Source organism: Vombatus ursinus, unplaced genomic scaffold (assembly GCF_900497805.2).
Source record: "Vombatus ursinus unplaced genomic scaffold, bare-nosed wombat genome assembly UNPS02005659.1, whole genome shotgun sequence".
Lineage (NCBI taxonomy): Eukaryota > Metazoa > Chordata > Mammalia > Diprotodontia > Vombatidae > Vombatus > Vombatus ursinus.
In genome coordinates this window covers 5927529-5939896 of record NW_020945437.1, presented here as the reverse complement: position 1 = coordinate 5939896, position 12368 = coordinate 5927529, and the positions used below count along the sequence as shown (strand labels likewise).

Below are 12368 nucleotides of genomic sequence, written 5' to 3'. Positions count from 1 at the left end.
TTTTCAACGGTCCACAGTTGCTCAAATTATTTATCCTGTTCCCCAGAAACATTCAACTCTTTACTGAACAGATATTGAAAGATCAATTAATGGGATTTTTGTATCTTTTTTTGAGAAGGGAGAGAGTAAAACATAGGCTTATTTTCATCTGACATACATCATGTGTTTTTCTTCTGTCTTCACTCTGATTTTCCACTGTCTTCAAACTGCAGATACCCAAAGAATGTCAGCTTATTTTGATATTATATCAACATATCAAGAAACTAGTTTTGTCAGTAGGGGAATTCTCTCCTCTAGAATAACAGATTGTGGTTCATCTATAATGTATAGGCCTATAGGGTTACCTGAGACTCAGAGAGTTCAAGTGGCTTGCCCATTTTCACAAAAGTATGAACATTGAAGTCAGGTCTTCTTGATTCTAAATCCATCACTCTGTCTATGACACAAACTTTTGTTATTTGATATCTGCCTATATGAAATGTAATTACAAAGATAAGACTTCTGTTTTTAAACAACAACCAAAACAACTCCATCATATAACACAAAATAGATTTGGATTATATACTTACTAATTCTAGAGTTGCCCTCCAAGAGTGATGGCTATTGTGAGCAGAGTGTACTTATAGGTTAAAATCAAGGATAAGAAATCTTCAAATGTTGAATTTTTTTCAAGTGCTCTAAGTAGAAAGGTTGAAATACCGAGTATCAAGAGATCCTGATTAAATAACAAAGAGTGAAGAGGAAAAATATTTGTAACTATTCACCTGAATAGGAATCTAAAAGAGGTGGACTCATGAACAAGTTGGGCTCAACATTATTTTATGGAAATAAAAGAGAATTTGAGTCATTTTCCAATTAGATTTAAATATTTTTATTGGTTTCAGTTTTCTCTAAATGTTTTTAATTATATATCATTGATATTGGTAAAAAATGGGTCATGCATGAAAAATATATGCATATTTGCTTATTTATTAATGCTGTAATGCACTACTGTACTAGGTAGCACAGAGTGTCAGGCCTGGAGTCAGGAAGACCTGAGTTCAAATCTGGCCTCAGATGCTTACTAGCTGTGTGACCCTGAGCAGGTCACCTAATCCTGTTTGCTTCAGTTTCCTCATCTGTAAAATGAGTTGAAGGAAATGGCAAACCACTCCAGTATCTTTACCAAGAAAACCCTAAGTGGGATCAGAAAGAATTGGACGTGACTGAAAATCAACTCAACAACAAACTATTATACTTCTGATGATGTACATTAGAATTCTAATACAATAATAGAAATTAAAAAGAGACAAAGATGAAGTAATATTCTACCTTAGAGTCAATAGGGAGCTATTGGCATTTATTGAGTGGGGTGGGGCATGATATAGTCAGAACTGTGCTTTGGGAAAATCACTTTGGTAGTTTAGTAAAGGATAGAATAGAATAGGGAGAAATTGGAAGCTGGGGAGACTAAGAATCTATTCCAATAGTCCAGGTAAGAGGTGATGAGGGCTTGACTGAGGTTGTGATGGTGAACAAAAAAGAAATGGAGTGATGCTGTGGAGTTAGAAATGTCAGGATTTAGTAATGATTCGTAGGTGGGAGAGGGGGGAAGTGGAAATTCAAGGATGATGGAAAGGGTGTGAACTTGGGTGACTGAAATAGGTAAATTTGGAAGAGGGTTAGATTTTGGGGGAGATGTCTAAAATCTGCAATAGGCAGTTTAACTTATTCATGCTTGATCATCTCATGTGACTAATTCTGATCCTTCAATAAAATAAAACACAGGGAGAGAAATTACAATATTATTACTTATTTTCTATTGTCCTAGAATGCACTCCCCAGGGTATCTGGCAGTCTCAAGGTAATTTGGGGATAGGGTATAGTTAAAGGGGGAGGAGAGAGATGATTTCGCCTACACAGCTACTAGTGTGCATTCCTGGGTCTTGTTTAGTTTATAATTATTCTGAGGGATTGGGGGTTTGCCCAGACGGGTGAGGCCAGCAATAAGGGGTGGGAGTAGGGAAGAGAGTGGGTTAGTGTTGGCAATAATAAGTAAAGGGGGCTGTGCCATCATGTTGGAGGTAAAACTAGCAATTAGTTGTAGTGGGGAGGGTGAGATGCTAACCCTTTTTATCACTCCAGTTGGTTGATCAGGTATCCTCTGGGGTCATGTTTCACTTGCCAGAGGGGTAGGCTTTCGACTTGGAGACCATTGGTTAGAGCAAAGCTTTGGGCATCATGAGATACAAAATCAGGGGAAGTCAATCAGTTTTTCTATAATCTATGGCTACAGATGTCACCTTTCACCCTGATCAGTCATAGGAAGCAGTGTGGTGTAGGTGCAAGAGCATTAGAAGTGAAATTGGAACACTTGACTTTGAATCTCTACTTGGCTGCTATTAGTGTGGCCTTTAGAAGATCATTTAAACTTTCTTGGCCTCAGTTTTCACATTTTGAAAATAAGATTTGAACTCAGGAAGATGTCTTCTTGACTCTAGGCACTCTCTCAACTACACCACCGAGTTGCCCATTTTCTAAGGTTAACCCTTTACAAATACTCCAACCTTCTCTAAATTAGCCTTCAACCACACTGTGCAGTGATAGTTGCAAAGTAGTTCATGTCAAAAAATATTGATGTATATATGCAACAGTATTCTGGTAAAGGTTAAACTACCAGCTCTTTAAAAAATCTAAGCAGGGCATATTTCTAAATTTAATCTCCATACTTAATATTTTCTCCATCACTTTCATAAGTCTAGACAATAAATCAAGCCCTGATTTAGAGCTTTTGCTGATTTTTCAAGGTTTAAATGCTCACAGTGACAATTTAACAATCAGCTGTCACAAACTAACTTTATGTTTATATATAAACATATATATACATATATGAATATATATCTATATACATATGTACATGTACATACACATATCCATATACATATGTACACATTGAACAAATGAGGAATCCTAGCCTCAGAGAGATTAAAGGATTGCCCAGGATTGTTGTTGTTCAGTTGTTTAGCCATGTCCGACTCTTCATAATCCCATGGACCATAGCATGCCAGGCCCTTCTGACCTGAGGAGTTCATCTTCCAATGTCCTATCTTTTAGTGTTTTAACATTGTCTATGTGGTTTTCTTGGCCAGAATTACACAACTGTAAATGTCAAGTTTTGAGCCTAGGCTTTCCCAACTCCAAGCCTAGTACTTCATAAACCATGCCACAAGATGTTACCTCTCTTATTCTATATCTACTTCCTGAAAACTCCCCCTGAGGACCTGTGCTTGGGTCCTATCCAAGCATGTCTCATCTCTTCCATGCATTCTAACTTCTTGTGTTTCAGGTTTTGATTTTCCTCTAAGGACAAATGGTCGTTTTGGAAATTCAAATAGAGCAAGGCAATGTGGTTCGAAGGAAAGAGGGCTTGATTCAGTCAGAAAATCTGGATTCAAATAAAAGATCTGTAAATAGATATAAGATGTCAAAGCACTATAAGTGCATAGGGAAAAAGCCTTATTAGACCCTGTGAGGAAGAGCATTGTCCCTGCTGGAAGTTGCATGGAAGGATGAATAGAACATTTGAGCCAGGCTTTGAAAGATGACTGGATGTCACCAGGCAGAGGTGGGTGCTGGAGAGTACTTGAGGCATAGGGAAAGAAGGAAGCAAAAATACAGAGGTGAGAAAGCATCTAGTTTGGCTGAAGTGTGGAGTATTTGAGTGGAGTTATCCATAGGTGTCTCGGAACAGAAAAGATTTTTTCCTAACATACTGCATAGCCATAGAGAAAATGAATTTTAGTGATACTGTTGTTGTTACCACATTCTTCTCATCTTCTTAATAGGGTTCAAATAGAAATGACTTGACGTAAATCATTATGCCACTAATGTTCCTTTACATATAATGTTCTGCAGACTTTGGTATAGATTGATAAAATAAGTACTTTCTGTAGGTGAATATTTTTAGGATGTAAATTCATCTTTTGAAGAAGTCATTAGCTTTTTTGTGCTTCATGAACCCCTTGGGCAGTATGATATAGCCTATGAGTCCCTTTGCAGAAGAATGGTTTTATATGCATAAGATGCATAGGATTACAAAGTTAACCAATTATATTGAAATTCTGTAGTGGAAATTTTATTTAAAAACAAAATCCAAATTCATAAACCCCAGGTTAGGAGCATTTGTTCTATAAGTTCACTGAAAGCATACTCACTATACCTGCAGGAGCAGATAGGCAATAGATATGTTATATATCCCATTCTGGGAAGTTAGCCAGAGCATATAATGTATTGGACCTGGGTCAAGAAGACTTGAGTGTGAATCCTGCCTCAGACTAACTGTGCAACTTTGGGCATGTCTTAACATCGCTCAGCCTTGGCCTCCTTATCTATAAAATGGGGTTTAATAATGGCACCTACCACCCAGGGTTGTGGTGAGGATTACATGAGATGTCATATGAAAAGCACTTTGCATAGCTAAATGCCTTACATGAATGCTAGCTACTATTATTAACCTTTCCTTATATTATTTTGACCTTTCCATATTTTGAAAGTTTTTCATTCCATCATTCCATGCAACTTCCATGATAGAAAATATGAGTATTGAGAATGGCAACCTCTATTAAAATGATTATGTTTTTATGGATTAATGTTGTGGACAATGATTTGTTCTATAATGACAATATATTTCCAGAAGAGTTTAATGGCTGAGTTCTCTAGGCTACCTTGAGGTATCTATTTGCAGCATGGAGATTTGTCCATTTGTCAGTCTATGCATATATTTCTACCCATTAAGTAATTGTAATTATTATGATTATTCATGTAGTCATCTTGTTTTTCTAATCTTATTTTAATGGAGAAAGAAATGGTTACTCTGTTGCTATAATTCTCTGATATTTAATGTTTTCCAGGTTATTACAAAAGTAGATAGAATAATTGTTTTCTGTAACTGAATAAAAATATTGAAATGTAAGCTCATCTTCAATTGGTGCTCTGAAAGGATCTTTGGGATGACTTTAGTAGCAGACAGGATGATGGGGATGATATGTGCTTCACCCTGTTCCCATATGACTGTTATTTCTTCCATTAGCTTTCCATATTTTAAAAGTCCTTCATTAACCATTACAGATACTACAAATATATTGCAGATATCTATAATATATAGATATTTGGCATGGTGATAGCAACTGAAAATGTTATTCTTAAATGTTTATGGACTGATGTTATATATGGATGATTACAGGCAATAATTTTGTCTGTGATGATGCCCTAGTTCCAGTACACTTAATTTGCTGAATTCTAAATGATATTTTGACATCTGTTGTTGATGCTGATGCTGTCATCATTATCATTGGCATTGTCGTCATCATCGTCACCGTCATCATTAGTAATGATGATGACAGATCTTAACATAGCACATTTTTCAGTGGAGGGGCTCCTCTGAGAAAATTCCCTTACCCAATACAAATCATCAACTATTCTGCAACTTATAGTCTTATTCTCTGGCCTGGTGATCGTAAGGGGTTAAGCTATGGAACTTGCTCAAGGTCACATAGCCAATACATGTCAGAAGTGGGATTTTAACCTTCCTGACTCTTACCAGTACTCTTCTGGTCTGTGCCATGCTTCCTATTTTATGTTTGCAAATCATAATATTTGCATACTTTGGTTCATTTGATGCTTCCAACAACCCTGTAAAATAAGCACTAAAACTATTATTTTTAGTGTTTGTTTTTTTAACGGATGAAGGAAACAAAGCTGATGGAGTTTAAGTGACATGAATGTTCATTTAACCAGTAAGTTTTAGGTATAGAATCTTTACCTAGGGTTCACATGATTCCATGTCCCTACAGTCTTTCTATCAGAGGAAAACATTAAGGGATTTCTATGTGTGCCTTGACATAAACTGTACTCAGATTTTAAATGTTCAGCTAGGTGAGTGAAGATCATTGGATGACTTTTAATTGATGATGAACATGTGGCAAATTGAAATCAGAGTTCTAGAAAGGCATGTGTTGGGGCCAGTACTTAACTGGTCAGTAAACTTAATCTAGTTTCCTACATACTGTGAATTCAGCAACTTGCAAGCAAGAAGTTTGATAGATGGCCCTTGTGAATATCAAAAGCGGTTTTTGCTTTCTTATGTGACTGTATTCCACATTATTTCCCTTTAAAATAGAATCCTAAATTGAGAATCGAGTCTTCTGGCATTAAAAGCAACTATAAGAAGGACATGATCCAAAACATATGTTAAGCCAAGGCTGTCACATTAATCCCTAACTGAAAGCTCATTTCTTCAGCTATTACAAAGATGATAATGGGTTTTTACTTAGAAAATTTAACCATGTAAAACAAGAAAACATCAACCATCTTTCACAGGGATGATAAATAAGGGAATGCTATCTAGAGCAGGCAGGTCCTGCTGTGGTCCTCAGATTATTTCCATCTGGACCCCCCATTGTTTTACTCATTGTTGATATAGTCCAAAGAATTTTTTCTGACCATGGTAGAGTGTGCTGGCTAGTATAATGAGAATATCGAGTGTAAGAGTTTAAGATACATAACAATTTAAAAAGTATAAATAGAAGTCAATTACCTAATCAAGGTTTCCTTTGGCCCTAGGGGATTGCACATTGTAACACTGCACAGTCCATTGCCCAAATGAATAGCACCAAAAGACTCTAAAACACACCGCTACACCTACAAACCTAGGAGGTCTTTCTTCCTTTTATGCCTCTCATTCCCTCTATCTTTCCTTTCTCCTCTTCCAGTTTTTACTATCTTCTCCTTTTCTTTTTTATTTTCTCTTTTTCTTTCTTTCTTCCATTCTTTCTCTCTCTTTCCTTTCATTCTATCCCTTACTTTTCACTCCATTCCTTCTATCCTCTTTTCCTCTCCAGTACACATTCAATAGTTTTCACATAGGAGCGGAATATCTCATATTTTTATTATTTGTTGAAATTCATGGGACTATAGATTTAGAGATGGAAGAGACCTTTAGATCCATCAGGTCCTATGGTCTTATTTTATAGATTATGAAACTGAGGCAGAGAGAATTTAAATGACTTGTTCAGGTTTGTAAGCTAATAAGTGTCTATAGTGGGATTTGAATATAGGTTCTCCTTTTACCAAGATTAATGAGTCTAATTGAATAAAGTTTTAGTTCTATACTTTAAATTTAAATGAAGGGAAATAGAAGGATTAATATCAATATGACCATTGCTTCTAGAAAAAATTTGTTAATGGTTTACTCCATTATCCCAAGTACAATAATTTAAATGTTATATGCATTTACCTCCTTGGGTTCTGTGTTTTCAAACTAACTTTATCTGCTCCTTTTTTCCTCCATTTGATATTCAATATCTCTTTCTCTTTTGACATCTTTAGAAGAAAGACAATAATGACATCACTTCTGGGCCATCACCTGGCAACAATGTAGTTATATAGTTTTTTTTTTTTTCCCATGGAATTGAACATTAAAAATCAGTTTTCTAAGAATTAGTGATTAACAGAGAGCATAGTATATCAACTAATCAATCAAAGAGCTTTTATTAACTGTTTACTTTTTGCCAGATGCTATATTAAGCAATTGGAATGTAAAGAAAGTTAAAAATACTGCCCTGTCTCTAAGGAGCTCACATTCTAATGGGTTACATAATATGTAAATAGCTATGTATATATAAGATGTGTATTGCTCATAGCCAGGAAGACTTGAATTCAATTCTCATCTCTGACACACTGGCTCTTTTGACCATGGACAAGATAACTTAATCTGTCAATGACTTAGGCAACTCTCTAAGACTATAAGTCACAGAGAAGGTGCCAGCTTGCATTGGCACAGGGAGTATCCTTATCCAAGCATTCTCTATACCAATGAAATCATTGGTTTAGTCACTATCTCTATCACTGTTAATCTGGAGGTAAGTCTTTAAAACTAGGGATCTGCCTTTGGCCTCTTTATGTTCAACATTTTTACAGATGACTTGGATAAAGGCATATCTTTTCAGATTTGCAGATAACAAAAACCTAGATTGGGCTAGTTAATATGTTGGGCAAATGAATCTGGATACAATATGGTCTTGTAGTCCCAGCTAGTACAATGGGTCAGATTGGTTGAAGGCACCAAGGATGAATACCCTGGAGAAGATAAGAATATGGAGAGATGTGTTTGTTTCTTTAAAATATCGGAAGTCAAATTGTTAATGAGGGTATAGGCTTAATCTGCTGGGCCACAGAGATGAGAAATAGAAGCAGTGGGAAGAAGTTACAAAGAGGTAGACAGGGTGGATACAGAGAAAATCTTTCTAATATTAGAACTGTCAAAGTAGAATAAATTACTTTGGTAGTTAGGGAAATTTTCAACATCCTCTTTATTCAAGCAGAGGCTGAATTACCACTTGCTTAGGAAGTTGTAGAAATAAGTTTGTTTTAGATCTGGATTGGATGAGATACCATACGTTCTCAAGGTACATAAGCAAATGACCTTTAATAAGTATTCTTTAATAACTATTACGTGTATAATTCGTGATGGATTTTTCCTCTGAGAACTTCATTTAAAAAAACACATTTTTAAAAGAGTAGTCCAGGACTTCCCTCTCAATAGAAATAAAGACAAAAAAGAGAACCACAAGGAGGAGAAACCAGACAACTCAAGCACCTCTTCCATCCCTCACCAAATGCCTTTGTGACATTTACTTTATTGTTTATATGGTTAAATTTATAAAGTGATCACTTAAGAGGTAATTTCTTTTCAATGTTTTGCCTACAATTCTAGTAAGGTGCCACCAGGGTGTTTGGTTAGGGCTTTGTGGTGTAAACAGTCAGGTTTTAAATGCAGATGTGTTGAACTGAGGCAGAAATTAGTATACTTTTATTTATTTTTTAAAATAAGACTTCAGTGAAATAGTGAAAAAAATGCCAATTTGTTTTATTTGAAAACAGATAAATTCAGGTTATACATAAGCTGCCAAAGAGTATGCATTTTTATGATTAATTAACAAATTAATAAATGGTGTACCTGACATTTTGTTACAGAATCAGGGCATTCTAACAGGCTAATGAAGAGTATTGGGTGCATGAAGAGGAATTTTGTGAGGAAAATGACAATAATGTGAGAGAGAGTATAGTTTACTCTAGTTATCTGTAGCTGACTGTAGGAGGAAGGTTTCTAGGTTGTTAAACCATTGTAACCTTAGGTAGTTTTAAAAGAAATCTGAGCATCTGGGACACCACTAACATTCTTCAAGCTGTCATAAGCTTGTCAGGAGGTGGGCGACAGGTAGAGTTCATGTCAAGGGAGGTAGTGACTGGATGACACTGACTGTCAAAGTTCTGATTTTAAAAGAAATGTAGTCTTAAGAAATTTGTCCAGAATAGACAGAAATAGAATTATTAGATAATAGTTTTAATCCTTCTACCACTTTCTGTGTATTCTAGGTATTTTAAATTTATTTCATTTACTTGTTTTAATGTGTTTTTAAATACTTGAGATTTATAAGGAAGCACTTTTAACTTTTTTTAATGAAGTAAAACATCTGGACTACATATCCAGATGCTTCTACTTCATTAAAAAGTTAGATATATACATATATATTATATATATATAATATATATAATATATATATATATATATTTACTATCCATGCCATTTTTCTGTTTCAAACAAACCCTGAAATACTTTGGATGATCAGGTACAGCTCCTCCAAATACTAAGCTTCCATGAGTGACTGGTGACTGGAGAAATGAAGGTTTATGATATTTTTAGAGAATTATTTGAAGGTTGAGCTCAAAATGACAGTAAATCTCTCAAACAATAAAAAAAAGCAATTCCAGGCACTTCTATAGAAATAGACAATATTGGAATGGTGAAAACTGAGATATGATCTAGCTCAAGAACTATGATTCTATTATAATGAGAGGGCTGGCCAACTGAGGGATCAGTCCTTGCACCATGGAACCATGGCGAGCCAGTATTCAGCCATGATAACTCAGGGTTAGTATTACATGTTGATGGAAAGTCTTAAACATTGTCTTCATAGACCCAAAAGGGGGCAGCCAGATGGTTCAGTGGATAGAGTGCCAAGCCTAGAACCAGGAAAAGCTGAGTTCAAATCTAGCCTTCCACACTTATTAGCTGTGTGACCCTGGGCAAGTCATCTAACCCTATTTGCCTCAGCTTCCTCATCTGTGAAATGAACTGGAGAAGGAAATGGCAAACCACTCCAGTATCATTGCCAAGAAAACCCCAAATGGGGTCATAGAGTTGGACGTGACTGAAACGGCTAAATAACAACAAAATCCCAAGGAATTTATGACTCACTAGTTGCTGATCTAGAACTGTATTTTTGAAAGGTTGGAATAGATGAACTTTCACATTTTCCTGGAGATTTTCCAGTGAGGAAAACTCCTATGAGCTGTTGGGTAGAGAGGGGGCATTAAGCTATATTTCCCCACATGTCCTCTATGAGTTTGTGCCAGAATGGAACCTGTTCCTATTGTATATTTTGTATTTATTCTTTTCTGATCTTTGGTGAATAAATGTATGGAGACATGAAGATCAGATCATGGACTTTTAAGGTCATAGGTGAGCTAAACTCATCTAAGGTAAGCTTTTTAGGTCCAAAAAGTCCCTCAGCAACTAAAGCCCATAGTAGCAGCACCAGTATCCATTGAAAAGTCATCATAAATGAGCAAGGGGACACCTCACTCCAAGTGAACTTGGTTGGAATTCTTGAAGAGAAAGGATAAAATGTTCTAGGGCCAGAATCCAGAGTATCCCTTGACTACATGTGTTAGCATGCATATGCCTCATTCCCATTGTACTTTTAAGTTTGAGCCCACTCTCCCCAGGGACTTTGCAAATATGTAGAAAAATAATGTTTATGCTCGTTTGCATCTCTTTTGAGTTGTTTTGTATCTAATGCTTTTGGTATACCTTCACAGTAAATACTCTTTCTTAAAAGTTAGTAGAACTATTCTCTTGATTGATATTGGGGTCTTAAGACATCATATAGGGGACTTAAGACTGATAGACCCACAGGGTACTGTGAAAGGAGAAGTAGCCAACTATGCTTTGTGTTACCCTTGTTATTCAGTCATATCAGTTGTGTCTGACTCTTTGTGATTCCATTTGGGATTTTCCTGGCAAAGATACTGGAGTGGTTTGCATTTCCTTCTCCAGCTCATTTTACAAATGAATAGCTGAAGCAAAGGGTTAAGTGATAGCCAGGGATTACATAGTCAGCAAATGTCTGAGGCTGGATTTGAACTGAGGATGATAATTCTTCCTGACTCCAGGGCCAGCACTTTATCTGCTGTTCCACTTCTTAGTAAAAGTGGAAGTTGGGCAAGTATGTTTCCTACTTATTAATAAAAGTAGAAGTTGGCTAAATTAGCCCAGAAGAGGTGCTATGCAATGACCCTATGATCCTTCACTACTTATAGACTATAAACTCCTTGAGGGCAGGGGATGGTTTTCATTTTTGTATCTCTAGCTTCTAGCACAGTATCTTCCATGTATTGAGAGCCTAATAAATGCTTGTTAGCTTGACTTGAATTGAACTAATTAAGAAAGCAACCCATCCATGCGTTCTCTTCCTGTGAAGTTCTTGACCATCTTCATCCCTACATCCTCTAGAAAGATCTACCCATTGGGATAGTAGGCTCCCTCTAGTCTTTTCATATTTTATGGGTACCAGCGCAGCAACTGTGCCGTCATTGTGTTAGACCTTTCTCTTGATGGATGAATGGTGTATCTCCTTATCTTATTCTATGTTTCCTTGGTAATATCTCATGTCGCATATAGATCAACCCATGGAGTGCTATAAAATGCAAATTATTTTCATTATTATCAATGCCTACCGAATGCCATAGAAAATATGCTCTTATTGTCGCTCTCGCAACTCACTTCTGATTTGGTTACAAAAACAGAATAGCAGGTATAGCACATGACCATGGAGCTCCATCTCCAGCACTTAGCTGGCACATGGTAAGTGAGTAATGACTGCATTTTATTTCATTCATTCATTCATTCATTCATTCATTCATTTCCACTATCTCCCCTACTGTTATAGATTACTGGATTATCAGATCATCATTCCAATTAGTCCAATAACAGTTTTGCCAATGCAGCAAAATTCTGTTATGTCATGTTTTTATGCATAGCTTTTGATAACCATATATCAGATCAGTAATATGGGAAGCCTTCTATGATAGGTATTAATCTGCCGTATTTTCCATAAACAGCCTCAGTCACATTGGTTACCACCTTCTTAGCATACTGCCCTATAGCTAATGTAAACTTGTGAGGATTTTTTCTCCCTACTCCTCATGTACTCTAAGGGCATCTATCTATCTATCTATCTATCTATCTATCTATCTATCTATCTATC

General features: G+C 36.1%; 1 protein-coding gene across 2 annotated transcripts in view; it reads right to left on the bottom strand.

Moving 5' to 3' along the window:
• GRM5 (glutamate metabotropic receptor 5) overlaps positions 1-12368 on the bottom strand; it is a 626642-nt gene that overhangs the window by 167234 nt on the left and 447040 nt on the right. The window lies entirely within an intron of this gene.